The sequence below is a fragment of the Herpailurus yagouaroundi genome, unplaced genomic scaffold (assembly GCF_014898765.1).
Source record: "Herpailurus yagouaroundi ecotype Mexico unplaced genomic scaffold, PumYag 183, whole genome shotgun sequence".
NCBI lineage: Eukaryota > Metazoa > Chordata > Mammalia > Carnivora > Felidae > Herpailurus > Herpailurus yagouaroundi.
Window position 1 is genome coordinate 13,959,691 of NW_024412414.1, and position 17,371 is coordinate 13,977,061.

Here is a 17,371-nt window from a genome sequence, read left to right on the forward strand (position 1 = left end):
AAGTATAATACTTCTACAATATTTATATAAATATTTTTATGTATTTAAATACATTTCTACAAATATATATTTTATCTATGAAATATATACAAAAATATAAAATAGTTATGTAGCCTTTAAGATAAGCATTCTTCTCAAAATAAAATGATTAACATCATATTAAAAACATTTTTTAAACTTATTCTTGAAAGAGTGACAGAGAGAGAGGAGAGACAGAGCATGAGCAGGGGAGGGGCAAAGCAAGAGAGGGACGCAGAATCTGAAGCAGGCTCCAGCCTCTGAGCTGTCAGCACAGAGCCTGATACAGGGCTCGAACTCACAAGCCATGAGATCATGACCTGAGCCGAAGTCAGATGCTTAACCAACTGAGCCACCCATGCACCCCGAGAGCATCATATTTTAACCGTTATAATATAACCATCAGATCATAAGAAGGCAGTCATTAAATTTAATATACAAAGCATGAGCCATGTCGACATGACCTTGTTTATACTAATTGTCTACGTCTATCCAAATATGCTGTACTATCTTCTCTATTTCTGTGAGTGACATTGTATTAGTTTGCTCAGGCTGCCATAACAAAACACCACAGACTGGGCGGTTTAAACAACAGAAATGTGTTGTCTCACGGTTCCGGATCCTGGAAGTCCAAGATCAATATGTTGAGAGTTTGGTTTCTTCTGAGGCCTCTCTCCTTGGCTTGCAGACGGCTGCCTTGTTGCTGGATTCTCACCTGATCAATCTTCTGTGTGCCTGTGTGTGTGTGTGCACGAGCGTGAATTCCTGGTGTCTCTGTGTAGCCAACTTTCCTCTTCTTACAAGGACACTAGTCAAATTGGATGGGGTCCACTGTAGTGGCCTCATTTTAATCTAATGTTAAACTTATTTAAAGGCCCACTCTCCAAATATAGTCACATCCTGTGGTAGTGGGGTTAAAGCTTCAAAATATAAATTCAGCCCATAACCAGCACAAAGAATCATCCAATCTTTGACCCTTGATACTTTCCTTTGCATCACCTCATATATTTGCCAAGTCTGATTATATTTATTCCAGAATTATCTTTCATTTCTGTCACTTTATCTCCATTTCTACCACCACCTAGTCCTCCACAACGTAATTCTGTTGGTCTGGACTTTAGTAACTATCTTCTAAATTATCCTCTTGTATCTCCACCTCCAATCCATTCCACCAAATTTTCAAAAATCAACAAAGTCTTTCAACTGTCCTGTAAAATAAATATCACACCTTTAGGCCTGTCATTCAAGAGCCTGGAAGATTGCATTTCAAACTAATGTTTCTAGTCTTCTATCCTTACACTTGTTTTCATTCAAATTGGACCACATTTAGTCCCCCAAGTCACATCTGGTTTTTCCTAACACTCACTCAGCATTTAATTTCTCCACTCACTGCTCCTGAAACACCTGTGCTGTCATCTTGATTAATCTTAAGTCAGTGTACCTTTTAACTCTCCACTAGAATGCTTCTGATCTCCCAAGGTGTTCCACAGAAATTCCTCTCTGAACTTCCACAGCAACTTGGGTTTCATTTACACTAGTTGTAGTCTATTTCGTATTATTATTGTAATACCTTTACGTTAGGTACTGTGATAAATGCTTGACATATATTACCTATTTCATCTTCAAATTCATCCTTGATATCCACAAATATTTCCATCATTTTACAGATGCAAAAAACGAATTCTTATACAGTTGAATATCTTCCTCAAAGACATCAGTTAAAAAGCGGAAAAGCACGCACTTTAAATCTGTGTCTGCTGATTCTAGGGATTTTAAACATATAATATATAACCTCTGAATGTTTGCACAGAAGTTTGTCTCTCTGTGAACATCTCACTTACGGACTTGGTGGATGTAGTCAAAGCCATTTCACAAAACGGAAGCACATCAATTCTGCCAGCCACTCGCAGATAGTATGTGATACAGTTTCACTTTGGTCTTTGCCATGTTGTCAGCGTACAGCTCATTTTTGATTGATGACAGAATCAAAGGTCACCTTGGTAATACACGTAGTGTCTACCAGCTCTTGTGTGTTGCATATGTGTCTACTACACAAAATAATGCGCAAATCAGATGGAGAAATGGTGACTATTACCAACTTTATCCAGGAAGACTATCACGCTCACATATAATGAATATCCATTTACTGAAAAAAAAAAAAAGGAAAGGAAAAATTACCCAGAAGTGAAGTTCATGTTATAGTTTTACTCTTATGTATTTCATTCTTGATCATTTCTCTCCTCTTGCATAGGATGTCAGGCATACATGACTATCAAAATATGTTCTGCTTCTTTTTTTACAGAGTGAACAGATTAAATAAAATACTATAGCCACCAATTATATACATGACTTATTCATGTTTGTTTGAAAAAATACACACACACACACACACACACACACACACACATACATATTAGGATGAATATATATAATTACTAAACTATATACATAATGCCTATAAACAGGCACCTGAAGTTGCCTAAACTAAGTATCTGAAACATTATACATTGATTTATTCATTAAAAAATCCTGACCATTCATTTTAATGCCATGACTTAAACCATATCTATACCAGGTAAAGTAAATAACAGAGGTAGTCATCTGAATAATTCATACCAATATTTAGCACACAATATTCAAATAATCCTCCTTTCTAAATTATCCTTTTAATTGTTTGTTCTCTGAACTTCACTTTACTTGTGTAGAAACAGCATTATTTCTAAATCAATATTACTATTAAGTCTGGATCATTAATTAGTAATATATTTTCTGAGCTCAGAAAATGAGGTGCTGACCATGTACTTAAGGGATTGGCTCTGTTGGAAGACTAATTTTATGATCAATACAGTAACAAAAGAAATGAAAATGGTTGTCTAAATTTGTTTATTTAGTTGAAACAACAAACATATCTGCATGAATGGAGTTGAATCTCCCTTTTTCCATGGTTTCTCAGCAAGTTAACAAGGGCTAAAGACTCCATCCATAAAACTTCTTTTCCTCAGGTATATTCTGGGCAGTCCATAGAAGGAAAATTAGTCTCTGGGCCCAAAGAGAAAATGCTTACATTTCCAATGAACTGCCTTAGTTTGACAAAAATGCTTGTGGGCAAAGATGTATGGGACTGCTCTAGTAAGTTCTTGAAAATGAAGAAATGATTACAGTGCATTTAGAAAACATGTTAGCTAAAGGCAAATGAGACCTAAATTTAGCTTGAATGGTGGCGAAGTGGATAAAGAGTGATTATGACTGTTTGTTTTGATGAGGTTAGTAGCTTGGATCATGACCTCTCCAGAAAAATAAGATAGAGTGTTCTAATGGATTTTTCTTAATCTAATGTGGAAATGACATTGAATGATGGTTCTTAATTAGCATTCTCCTCTTCACCTGCATTTGGTGTGACACCCCCACATTGGCCTTTATAGTCTGAGTAATGCAAAAGGCAAGCTTCTTTGCTGCATTGAGGACACAAGAATGACAAATTTAAATTGGTTCTGTGAAAATGAAGAAAGAGCTATTGCTTCCAATTTTCCACATGTAACTCAAATTTGTATTAAAAGGTCATAAGAATTCTGGACAACAGACACAACATAACACATCTAATTCCTTTACAAAATTAAATTATTTACTCTTGAATCTATTACTCATCGCGTATATAATATTAAAAAACACAGAGCAGAAAAATCATGGTGGTGAATGTTGATCATTTTCAGAGGCAGTAACAGCCCCCAAGAGTCTATGCATATTAGTTCATCTTATGCTTAATGATGTAAGGAAAGGTGCCAGATTTATTTTCTCCTTATTGCTTAAAGAAACAGCCTGTTGTTCAACATTCTCCTTATGAAACAAGACAAATTAAAAGATACAAGATAGAGATAATATAAAATTTTGAAAATCCTTTCTCAATTAACCTACTGTCTGCTTCTTGACCTTTGGTTAACATACTCTCTTAGTCTGAAGCATTTAAGTTTCTTCCAAGATTTTTCAAGAGGAAATCTACTAAAGACCTTAGAAAGATACAAATTGGTGTGGTAGCTGAGGTGGGGGGTGGTGAGGTGTGGGGGGCTTGCTGCTCTGACCTATGTTTTAAGATAACCTCATATCAAGCATTGAATTCGACATTCAGAATCCATTCCAATTCCTTATCTTTAAAACCACCTAGAGCTGGTAATTCGGAAAAGCTGGGTAGATAAATGGAAAACCAGATTCTGTTTTCCTCAGGAGAATCAGCTTATAAATCCCTGCTGGATCATGGAAATTAAGCATTTCCCCAAACCAACCTTTTCTTTTGCCCTAGGATAACCTGATCAAATTTCTTGGCTTCATTTTCTCTATTGGGCTAGCGGTAATGTGAAACTGCAGAAGCCTTGTCAGATCTAAAGCCAATTTCAAAGGAAAGCCAGTTCCTTGGGGGAAAGGCGGCCATGCAAAGGCAAGATTGTGCTAATAGTTAAATCCCATCTTCAAATGCCACCAACTGTCTTAAGAGAAAATGATATAGCATGAGAGAAAAAGAGAGAGAGCCAACCTGAGGAAAAAAAGCAGAAATGAGTAAGAACAGCATAAAACGGAGACAGAGGGGAATCAGTGGAAGCGAGCAGTGAAAAACAAAAGCTTCCGCATGTTTTGGGAAATGTGCTAGCCTGGCATCCACAAGCTAAATGCAGACTAGTTTTTCACAAATAATTGGAAGCATGATTCATGCTGATTTGTGACTATGTGAAGAATTAATTCAAGGTGATATTTCATACCACCTTTCAAATCATTTAGGCATATATATATATATATATATGAATCACTAGGAAAAATAGATATTTATTTACTTCATGATATGTCAGCTTATAACATAATCCTTTATAATTCTGGCGAAAAATTAGCTAATACGTTCTGAGAAGTATTAACTTATTTATAGTATCAGCTATTACAGATTATTATTGTAGCAGATTACAGACTATGGCCAAGTATTATATAGAGAAATGTTTGGCAAAAATTTTTAGCATTACATGAATATGTATGAGTAAAATATTATTATTGCAAAAAGGTACAGAATAGAAATACTCCTATTTAAAGATCTTTATCTGGTAAAATTAGCTTTGAATTAAAAATTCATAAGGTTTATGAATGCTAATCAAAAACATGGGAATTGTAACATGAAAATTACCTAATGGCAAATCACCTATTTTTACCCTGATTGGCCATAAATCTAACATAAATTCAAATTAAAATATAGCGACATTCATGGGCACCTGGGTGGCTCAGTCGGTTAAGTGTCTGACTCTTGATTTTGCTCAGGTTACCATCTCATGGCTTGTGGGATTGAGCCCTGCGTCAGGCTCTACAGAGCTCTGACCATCAGTGCAGAGCCTGCTTGGGATATTCTGTCTCCCTCTCTTTGCCCTCTCCTGCTTGCGCTGTCTCTGAAAATAAACATTTAAAAAATAATAATAAAATAAAATACAGTAACAATCATGTAGAAATTATTAAGAAAATTGTTCCCTTAGTAAGCTTCTGAAATATAGCTTACTTGAGCTTATTTTATTATGAAGTTTCCAAGTTACCAAAGGAAAAATGAAGGTTTATTTTTAGTTGTTTAATGATCCAAGTTATGCACAATGCAGAAGACACAAATCTCCATTTTATGCCCCAAGACCACTTACTTCCTCATGCTTAGATTTTTTTTTTTAATGAAATTTATTGTCAAATTGGTTTCCATACAACACCCAGTGCTCATCCCAACAGGTGCCCTTAATACCCATCACCCACCCACCCCTCCCACCCCCCATCAACCCTCAGTTTGTTCTCAGTTTGTAGGAGTCTTTTATGTTTGGGTTCCCTCCCTCTGTAACCATTTTTTTTTCTTCCCCTCCCCCATGGTCTTCTGTTAAGTTTCTCAGGATCCATGTAGGAGTGAAAACATATGGAATCTGTCCTTCCCTGTATGACTTATTTCACTTAGCATAACACTCTCCAATTCTATCCATGTTGCTACAAAAGGTCATATTTCATTCTTTCTCATTGCCACATAGTATTCCATTGTGTATATAAACCACAATTTCTTTATCCATTCATCAGTTGATGGACATTTAGGCTCTTTCCATAACCTAGCTATTGTTGAGAGTGCTCCTCATGCTTAGATCTTAAGCCATGCTTAAGGCTTGTAATTTTTTTTTTTTTTTCAGTAGACTTCATGATCAATGTGGGGCTTGAGTTCAGGATCCTACGACCCTGAGATCAAGAGTCTCATTCTCTACTGACTGAACCAGCCAGGCATCCCAGGATAGTAATTCTTTATCTTTCTAAGTCCCATACTTTGTTTTTGTTTTTAAGGAGCTTCCATTTCCTTTGTTTACACTGAATGTGAATATCCAGAATATCAAATCATGATGATACTAACTGCAGACCCTCATTGGTCATTCTGGGTCTCTTAATTAGGTGGAACAATAGTAATGATCTTAAAGTTTCTTCTATCTCAGCATCATTTCCATTATTAATTCATTATGGCTATGCAGATCGAGGCAAGCATTTAACTGAATAAATTATGTGGATAATTCAGGCAAAAGAAATCTTGCCTGTATGCATGTGAGAGAGAGAGAGAGAGAGAGACAGACAGACAGACAGACAGAGACAGACAGAGAGAGAGAGAGAGAGAGATCCAGTCTTGAATATCAAGTTTGTCTTTCAAATTAATCAAATTTACCAGAAAATTGCTCATTTGATGGCTACATGGCTTAGTGAAAATATCATTTAATTTTCTTTTGATGACAGTGACAAAATCCAAAGCTCATATTATTTTTTTAAAGGAAACTTATTGGCGCATTTATTTCAGAATTCCAATAGACTTTCCTGGCAGTCAGGTATGGTTGGACATATGGACTCAGTAAGCTTTGGCCACTTTCTCCTTCTTCATCCCTAAGAATTTCTTCTGCTTGGCTTTACTTTTTTGTTCAGTCATTCCCTGTGTGATGAGCAAGATGGTCTCTGAAGCTACCGATGCAGAACCTATTCTCTTGGCAATCCTGGAACAAAGTGATACCAATAATGGTAACAACAATAATGATAGCTGGTGATCAGCTACATTTACTGAGAACTCACTTTATGCCAAGTCATTTTTAGGTTGTTTAATATTCATGTAGTAATCAAAAGAATTTTATGAAGAGGTATATTATTCTTCATATTTTACAGATAAGGGAAGAAAAAATATTTTTAAATATTTATTTTGAGGGAGAGAAAGAGGGAGTGCACACATGAGTAGGGGAGGGGCAGAGAGAGAATGAGAGAGAGAATCCCAAGAAGGCTCCGTGCTGTCAGCACAGAGCCCAAAGCGGGGCTTAATCCCACGAATCGTGAAATCATCACCTGAGCCAAAATCAAGAGTTAGACATTCAACCCACTGAGCCACCCAGGCATCCCAGGAAGAAAAATATTTTTTGCTAAGTCCATGAGAAAATTTGGAAAATCTCTAATTGATCTTGTTTGCCTAAATTCCTGACCGAATCTATAGCTAAGGAAGATTTTACATAACGGGTCCAGCCCAGTTCAAATTCCACCCTTACGACCAGGGAAAATGTTCAGTATTCTCCAAAGAAGAGAGGGAAATGTGCTAAAACTACCAATCCTTTACAAGTTAACAATTGAATCAGGTCATGATCCAGATCTAAATTTCAATGGCTAAACTTGAACTTAATAAATTATCATTGACTGTCATAACCAAGACATTGCAAGAAAGGCATACAAAATTAGGAATATAATTTATACTCTACATTTAAGGAGTTAAACAGATAGGTGGGGGGTGATAAATAAAACATGCAGAATTATAAGAAAATGGGTAGGAACAAAGGACACATGAAGGGTAACATAGGATAAAATTGCATGCAATAGAAATAAAAACAACAATAAAACAATCATAGTATTGAAAACCTATTATATGCAGTACACAATTAATCAAGGTGGCAGATACTTACATTTCACATATTATCTTGAAGAAGTAGCTGAGGCTGAGATAAAATATTTAATTCATACAAGGTAACATAGCTACAAAATTATTGAGCCTGCATTTGATCCAGGATATCAGACTCTATGATGCTCTGTTAGTGATGGCTCTAATTCCTGAATAAAATAGGACATGGATGGGGCGCCTGGGTGGCTCATTTGGTTTAGTTTCCGACTTTGGCTCAGGTCATGATCTCACAGTTCATGGGTTCAAGCCCTGCATCGGGTTCTGTGCTGACAGCTCAGAACCTGGACCCTGCCTTGGATGCTGTGTCTCCCTCTCTCTCTGCCTCTCCCCTGCTCTCTCTCTCTCTCTCTCTGTCAAAAATAAATAAACATTGAAAAAAAATTAAAAATAGGACATGGATAGAATTTACTTAATTTAATTGAGAAAAAAAACACACCTCAAACTATCAGCATTCTTTATATCTCATATATTTAAATAAATCTTTAATATTGTCCTCCAAGTTTGCAATTTGTAATTCTGACTTGTAATTTGTCATTCCAACTCCAGGCTATGTACAAATGCATTTGAAGTTACATTATAAGAAAAATAAATTTCTTTGGTATTCTACCTTAAATTCAAAATATGAGCCCAGAAACAGCATTAGTTATAAAGAAAATTAATGAACACATTAAAAAATATCCTGGTGATATTGCTACAGTCCATGTGAAATACAACCGCAGAAAGGACCACCATATATCAAAACAGAAACACATTTTGCTAAGTTGGTAGGGATGATGTGTATATCTTTTTTCATAGCTACTGTTTAAAGACCAAAAGGTCTATTTTCAGATTGTGGCACGCCTCCTTTAATGTCAGATAAAATGTTAAGAACTACCCTTTGAATTTTCAAAAAGCTATCTTATAGTCTACCACTGCAGAGTTCATTGGGTATCAGCTAGTGCTTTTTATTTGCAAACCTGGAGCTGGGAACAATTCAAGGTCATGTCACTTGGCAAGGAAAAACTGAGAAACAGACTACCCTGTGCAGTGAACTTCAGGAATAAGTTCTAGTTCAAATTCGAAGACTGGATAATTTGCTATGTTAGCACACTATCCCAGGGTACACTTTATAAAACCTGAGGATTTTATCAGCTTAAAAAATTACACCTTTAAAATTTGCTTTCAGGTGAAGTGAAACAGTCTCTGTCTTTGTCTAGGAGGAAGACAGTAATGACTTTATATTATCAATGTTTTGTTATTACTATTTGTATTTTTTAGATTTCGGCGTTTTAATTTCTTTTGAATATGTCACTTTTTGCAAGCTAGAAAACAGAATCAAACTAAGGCAGTCTAGTCCTCTAGGGATCTAGGCCGAGTTTTGTGATCTTTAGCAGATGACATCATAATACAAGGTGCTAGCAACAGGCTTGTAATCGGTAAATAATAACCACTTATCTACATTTTTTCCCCTCAGAAAACAGCCAAAAGTCCAGCCCTTAAAGGCATGATATACAGAACATCATGAACAACAAAGAACAGAATGACCCAAATTGTATGCTGGCCAGTTTACTGGTGGACCAAATCAAGCTGACCAAGCACTGGTGAACAGAGACAGTGTTTACCTTTTGGAAACTTGCTCTGAGGTTAAAAAAAGTCCTGGCTACTGTTAATAAGGAAGCAAGTAAAAAATATTAACAGATACACCCACACCAACACTTGTTTTTGCCAAGGTGTTCCACTAGAACACAAAGTTAGAGATGCGTACACGGGTAAGAGACTCAAATGTTTTCAAAATGAATGACTAATGATATGCAATTTGACATACTAAATTCTTCCATTTCCCGCCAGAACAAATTGACAATGAGGACTATTTAAAAGAAATGCTCTGGGCGCCTGGGTGGCGCAGTCGGTTAAGCGTCCGACTTCAGCCAGGTCACGATCTCGCGGTCCGTGAGTTCGAGCCCCGCGTCAGGCTCTGGGCTGATGGCTCAGAGCCTGGAGCCTGTTTCCGATTCTGTGTCTCCCTCTCTCTCTGACCCTCCCCCGTTCATGCTCTGTCTCTCTCTGTCCCAAAAATAAATAAACGTTGAAAAATAAAATAACATAAAATAAAAGAAATGCTCAACTCCAAAGAGGAAGGTAGCAATGACACTTTCCACGACAGAATAACCTCCTGCTTTCCCACACCACTAATGTTGCTACTCTTGCAAGATACCTATACATGTGGAAAAACTTGTCAGCTTTTGCCAGAGCCAGAAGATGAAAACTAGAGCGTGTCCTAATCAGTTAATTTGTTATTGTAAGCTCAGCTGACATCTTGGGGTTGGACCCATAAAATCCGGCCATTTTTCATTTATCATCTGCAAAGTGCAGAACTCCTTAGCCCTTAGTCACAGTTTCTGCTCAATATCTTAAAGCTGGGCTCAGTCCCATCTGTGACTCATCCCCTCAGGGTTGAGGATGGGTGCTACTCATCAAAATCCGGAATGTCATTGTAGGAGTAACACTGGTAGCCTTTGGATGCATAGTAGGCCATGCGCAGGTGGTAAAATTCTGGCAGGAGCACCAGGGTGCCAAGGATCAGGACTGGACAAGCCTGTTTTCCCTCCTCTCACTCCCCACTCCTTCGCTGATATAGCCCACCAGCAGAAGGGAGCCTATGGCAATGAGAAAGTCACCAATCCAAACCAGGGCTGTAGCAAGCATAATGACCTTATATGGGATCTTAGTAGGGCTTTTTTTTTCTTTTTTAATTTTTTTAATGTTTATTTATTTTTGAGAGAGAGAGAGAGAGAAAGAGAGAGAGAGAGCGTGCCAGCAGGGGAGGGGCAGAGAGAGAGAGGGAGACAGAGAATCCGAAGCAGGCTGCAGGCTCTGAGCTGTCAGCACAGAGCCCAACACAGGGATAGAACCCACGGACTGTGAGATCATGACCTGAGCCTAAGTCGGTCGCCTAACTAACTGACTGAGCCACCAGACACCCCAGGAGGGCTTTTCTTAAACTGAAGGTCAATGTAGCCATTATCTGTGCTGGAGAGCCTTGAATATTTCACTTTAGTATTGAGGATTCCAGCAGCCAGGATGTAGGAGAGCGCATCATAACAGGCTGACACAGCTACAATTGGAGAGCCGCACTAAGCCACCCGTGCACCAACAGCTCACTGCCCATTGGCAGCAGAAGCACCTGAGTCCTCATGGTATGCCTCACCTAACTGCCCCCTCGCCCTTCAGTATACTATCAATATTTTATTTATTTTTTAAAGGTTATTTATTTCGAGAGAGATCGTACATGTGCGAGAAGGGCAGAAAGAGAGGGAGAGAGAGAATCCCAAGCAGGCTTCATGCAGTTAGCACAGAGCCCAGTGCAGGGCTCATTGCCATGAACTGTGAGATCATGACCTGAGCTGAAATCAATAGGCCATCGCTTAACTGACTGAGGCACCCATGCACCCCAATGTTTTACGGATCATTTTAAATTTGCCTACATGTGTTAAGTGCACTGATATCTAATGCATCCTCTACGACTATATCTAGTACTGTGATATTTTGCATAATATCTAAAAACCATAAACATAATCATAAAGACACTAGGAAGATCTTATGTGCCAAGAGTGTCCGGAAGAGGAAATCTATGGGGGCCTGTTGATAGCCTGTTGATGGCTCTGTGTGGATAAGACAACCAGTCCAGTGGCTGTATCTTTTACTATGCATCCTGCTGTCTGCAGCATTCTATTGCACTGTCAACTCAGATTTGCAAAGGTGAAAAGGGTAATGGTACCAGAAAGATTCAAACAAAGTTTCCACCAATTCATTAAAAAATCAATTTGCAAGCAAAGAGAGGATATCAGGTATTAGTAACCTCTTATTTATCAAGTTAAATGAATCCATTTTTTTTTAATATCAAAGAACTGATCCTGCAAGTAGGGTAATTTCAGACATAAGAATTGCTTTGATTATTGTTTTGTTTTGAACCTATCCTCACATGAAGTTTTTCCTTACAAGATGGTGAAGGATATTGCTTTTGGAATAATAATTCAGAGGAAAAAATACCAGTATGCTTGTTTACAAGCATACATATGCTTGTATATATGGACACATAACAACTTTCTGGGGTTTTCTGGCCCTTTCAGTTTTTCAATTTCACATTACCTTGGATTGAGGATACATAAAATTTAGGCAAGGAAGAAATAGAATAATATATATAACATAGTGTGGTATGCTATAACATACTTTTGTAGTGGGAACACTTAAGCAAATGCATATAAATGGGCACAATTGTAGCATATTTATTATATATTAAGAACAGTGGGCCATCTGGCATTGAGAGGTGTGTTGGAGAAGAGCGGTAGCAAGAAGAGAGGCAGTGGATGAGGAGTATTCAGAATGAAGCAAAGGAGTTTGTATTTATATGAATTTCGGTTAGAGCATTCATGGAAGATTAAAGTGACAGCAGAAGTGTCATGGCTCTAGAAGTGTGACCTTTCATGATGAGTAAATGGATTCGAAGAGAGAGAGGAGCCAAAAAATGAGCTAGGGAGATACTGCAATGATCCAAGCATGATGTTGATACGGGGGCAGGATGGGGATGGAGGGCGTGATATACAGGAAAAAATAGTTCAAAGACAAAATTGAGAGAATCTAGTGTTTTTATTCCCTGTAAGGAAACCCTAAACTAAGGATTCAAGTTGGATGGAAAATGGGAGAGAAGTCTTCATAGAAGCACCAACTCTGAGATTTGGGCCTCATCATCTTTTCCCTTGAAAGTCCATTTTTTTTACACCTGTAAAACACATTACCAACAGAGGCTTTCAGCTCTGAAATGTAGGTTTCTAGAATACAATACACTGGAAGAATGGCCAGAGTAAAAAGGACTGCACTGAGATAAAGAAAAGGTAAGAATGGGTAGTTGTTTGAATAATAATACATATAATTGAGCATTTAATATGTACCAAGGATTGTATTAATTAAAAAAAAAATTTAGTATCCTCTTTAGTTCTCATAATATACCAATAAGAGAAGAGGCAGATAAATAAAAGAAGAAAGGAGGAAAACCAAATAAAGAGAACTACTTGTCAAGTGAGGCAGCAAAGTATCCTCCGGGGAAAGATTAGACAAACTGAAAGGGTAGAAATCTGAGGGTTTTGGGGAATGTGGAAGTCTCCATCAAGTCTGGCTGAAGTGGCTTGGGGTTTAGTTTAATATGAACTCGATGATATCTCTTGTTTATTTCACTCCCAATGGCTCATCTGAAGAGAAAGAGCAGTGACACCCATCTTAGCGTGCACTTACCAGCAGGGTTGTGAATCTTCTTTTTTTTCTCCTACTTGCCAACCACAGACCACTAAATTCCTGTAGCTGCCTCATTACTACACCATTTCAGCAGCAAATGCATTGTTCTGCACCTTTCTTGACCAGGAGCAAAGTAGGGAACAATTCTTTAGGTGACATTAGCACTTGAACTTAGATTAACGATGCCAAATCTGATTTATATTGTCTTTCCCCAGCCATATGATCTAGCATTCTCCCTGCCCTTTCACTGCGGCTGTACATTAAGCTGCATGCTTTAGAGGTTTTCTCCAACAACTCCCAGACCACTTTCCTAATCAGTATTCAACAGTATCTTTCCTTTCAGCAGATGCACATTTTCTTCTCCCTTTGTTCTTATATTTATTCTTCTAAGTTTTATTGACATCAACTGCCTTTGTTGTTTATCAGCCTACTTTAAATAATGACCGCAAGACCTAAAAAAATATACATTTAAGTTGCTCGATAGCAAAACACACAAAACTGTTTACAGAAAAATTAAGAGAAAAAATTTACGAGGGATACCTAAAAAAAGACATTGTTCTTCATTTGGATGATCCAATAGTGACAGAATTTTCAAAGTTTTAAGATTTATAGTGGAATCTTTTGTTAGCCCCTTCATAAAGCATTTTATGTATCTAAGTGTGTATAAAATTATTTTAATCAAAATAGGGACAGTGGCTTCAATTTATTTTTGGAAGATGAAGAACTAATACATTCTTGCTTTATGAAGTTATTACAAGACTTACTTTTTGAAAAAAGGTCTGCATATTATATTTTAAAAGACAATTTGTTGCAAAAGCGTCATTGAGTCAGTCTTATATAAAAATCATTTTCAATTTTCTTGATATGAAAACGTGAAAAGCTTGATGAAAATCAAAGAATATGAGATGTTGGTTAAAGATAATCATCTTTTCATTCCAGGCTCACAGACTGTGCCAGGGAGAAAACACAGGCAAACAAAAGCATTAAGTCCCCAGGCTTCCAAATGAGGAATAGTCATGATCACAATCCGTCAGTTCACTCAAGTAGTGTTCACAGTGACTCACCAGTTGAATTCTGGCTCTAATTGCCATTACTCAAACTATGCCTATTTATCACCAGACAGGACAAAATGGCTGTCTTTGTAGCCCAGCTTTACAGCAGCACATTTGCCACAATCAGCACTTGTGGCTGTTCTCAATTCATGCTTCCAAGAATACAAATTGCACTGAATGGTGAGAAATAGCAATATGAATAATTCTTAAATTCTAAATCAATCAGATTATGCATCCATCCATCCACCCATCCATCTAATGTATATGTGGTAGACATTGTCCTAAATGTTGGGAATAAATGGTGATTAGGCAATTTCATTCTCATTTTGGCTGTGCTGAAATTAGAAAGATCCCAGAGAAGATATTCATGGACTCAGCTGATATGTCACATTGTGACCCAATTATTCTGCAGTGAGTGTGGTGTTACGTGAATAACCTAAGGAGGTATGAAACCAAGTTGTCTATCAGCCTCTTTACCTCTGTGACCACAGCACTGGTTTGAACTGCCATCATGTTTGCCTGCATTACCTCAATCACTGTCTCGGTGGTCATCCTTCTCCTCTTTTATTCCCATCCAGTCCAATCTCAACAGAATCACTAGAAGGATCTCATGAAAATATGTCAAATCGTGTCATTCTTCTGCTCTTCCAATGGTTTCCATCTACCTTGGAGTAAAAGTCAAAGTTGTCACAGGGTGCCTGGGTGGTGCAGTTAGTTAAGCATCCTACTTCAGTTCAGGTTGTGATCTCACAGTTTGTGAGTTCGAGACCTGTATCAGGCTCTGTGCTGACAGCTCAGAGCCTGGAGCCCGCTTTGGATTCTGTGTCTCCCTCTCCCTCTGCCCCTCCTCCACTTGTGCTTAGTCTCTCTCTCTCTCTCTCTCTCTCTCTCTCTCTCTCTCTCTTTAAAAATAAAGAAATCTTAAAAATTTTTTTAAGTTAAAGTTGTTACAAAATGCTTATAAGTGTTCTAAGAGATCTTCACTCTTAGCCTCCTGTTATGTGTCTAATCTGGCTTCCTCCCTATCTCTACTCTCTTCTCTCCTCCCTCCACCAGCTCTCTTTCTTTGAATAGGTATACTCTTGCCTCAGGGTTTGAACTTGTTGTTCCATCTGCTGGATCACTTTTATTCCAGATATCCACTTGCATGGCTCCCTCACTTCCTTAAGGTTTTCACTCAAATGTTCCCCTTCTCACAGAGAGCTAACATGACTAGCCTATTTCAATCTGTACACAGCCCAATCTCATTCATCAGGTTCTTGCTAGCATTTCCCTCCATCCTGGTTTCATTTTACACCCCACCCAAAATACATGATAACAATTGAAAACATGACTTGCTTTATTTTTTGCTTTTCTTATCTTTCCTTTCTTACTAAGATTTTTTTTCTGTGTTGTTGTTTTCTGAATTCCCATGAATAAGAAGAGAACTTGATGAATCATGGGCTTTCAACACATATGTGTGAAATGCATGAATCTTGGGCCACTATCCAATGCTTCTGTCCAAGGAGTCCATCCAGGAAATTTCTCCTGCAAGTATTTCATTGCTAAATCAAAGCCTATTTGTTCTCTAACTAGATCATGTGCTCTCCACATCAACTCCATATCAACTCCATTTCTGTATTGGATTCCTTTATTCATTCAAGATGTATTACTGCATCAGGCACTTACAAGGTATCAACTATGAGATGAACTCCATGTGCTATGCTGGGAATTCGGTCAAAATGTGCAGACTCAGCTCTCCAATTACCACAGTCCTGGTAAAGACTTACATACACACCACAGGTGTAGAATATACAAAGTGTTATTTTGGAGGTCAGCCTGCTACTTCTGGAGCACAGTGGGGGAAGAAACTAGCTTGGATATTTAGGAAAGACTCCAAAAAAGAAATTATTTTGATATAGGCTTGCAAACTAGCAGTCAGCAGGCTGATTCCAGACTACAGATGTATTTAATGCAGCATGTAGAATGTTCTCTTTCTCCATTAAAATAATTAAATGATAAATATGTATATTCATATACCTGGATTTTAAAATGGGATGCTTCATATTAAACTATGGATTTCTGGGGCACCTGGCTGGCTCAGTCAGTTGAACATCTGACTCTTGATTTCCACTCAGGTCATGGTCCCAGCATTATGAGATTGAGCCCCACATCAGGCTCTGCGCTGAGTATGGAGCCCGCTTTAGATTCTCTCTCTCTCTCAATCTCTGCTCCTCTCCCGCTCTTCCGTGCTCCCAATCTCTCTCTAAAAACAAACAAACAAACAAACAAAAAACACACCAAAAACAAGACAAAATACTCCACAGAACTATGGATTTCTAATTACTACCCCCCCCCCCAAAATTAAAGGAAATAGAAGATACGACAATACTGTAGCCATATTCCACACAGCAGTGATGAGCCTAGGCTGATCATTATGTTTCCATCAAAATTCTTTTTGTCTAAAAGAACAACCAAGAAGAGAGAAAATGTTAAGAAAAAAATGGGATGGAGCATATCTCTTGTTGCAAGAGTTATTTCTATGTGTTTAATATGCATCCACCAGCACATTCTTCTCATTTGCATTGTTTCTCTGTCCCTGTAGGCATCTGAGATTGTTTGATGTGATGTAGACCTTGAAAGATGAGTCAGGAAGGACACTGCAGGCAGAGAGAGAGCAGCAAGGTCAAGAAGAAGACGTTATTCTCCGAACACATGAGTTGCTGGAGACAAGAGAGTGTGGAAGAAGCAGTGAGGAGTAAGACAATGAACAAAGGTTGTGACCACATTAGGAAAGTCCTTTTATAAAATGCTAAAATATTGAGTTTACCCTTTAGGCAAAAACTGAGGCAAACCTATTTTTCAAGCTGTGGAATGAGTTAATCATTAATTCTGTTAGCACTGTGAATTAAAAACTCATAAATGAAACTGAAAATGAAGGTCTGAGGCATTTCCTGTAAATTTAGGCGCACGAACTTGATTAGAGCTCTTTCAGCTGCTTGAAGGTGTTTTGCTACTTTCTGGTTCAAGAGTATATTGTGATATGTTTGAAGCTACGGGAAATAATGGACTTTAGTACATTTATTGTACTAACACTAAT

At 37.8% G+C, this 17,371-nt stretch overlaps 1 pseudogene; it reads right to left on the reverse strand.

Moving 5' to 3' along the window:
- Positions 1 to 10,418: 10,418 nt before the first annotated feature.
- On the reverse strand, positions 10,419 to 14,844 carry LOC121041374 (transmembrane protein 230-like; annotated as a pseudogene).
- Between the last annotated feature and the right edge of the window lie 2,527 nt (positions 14,845 to 17,371).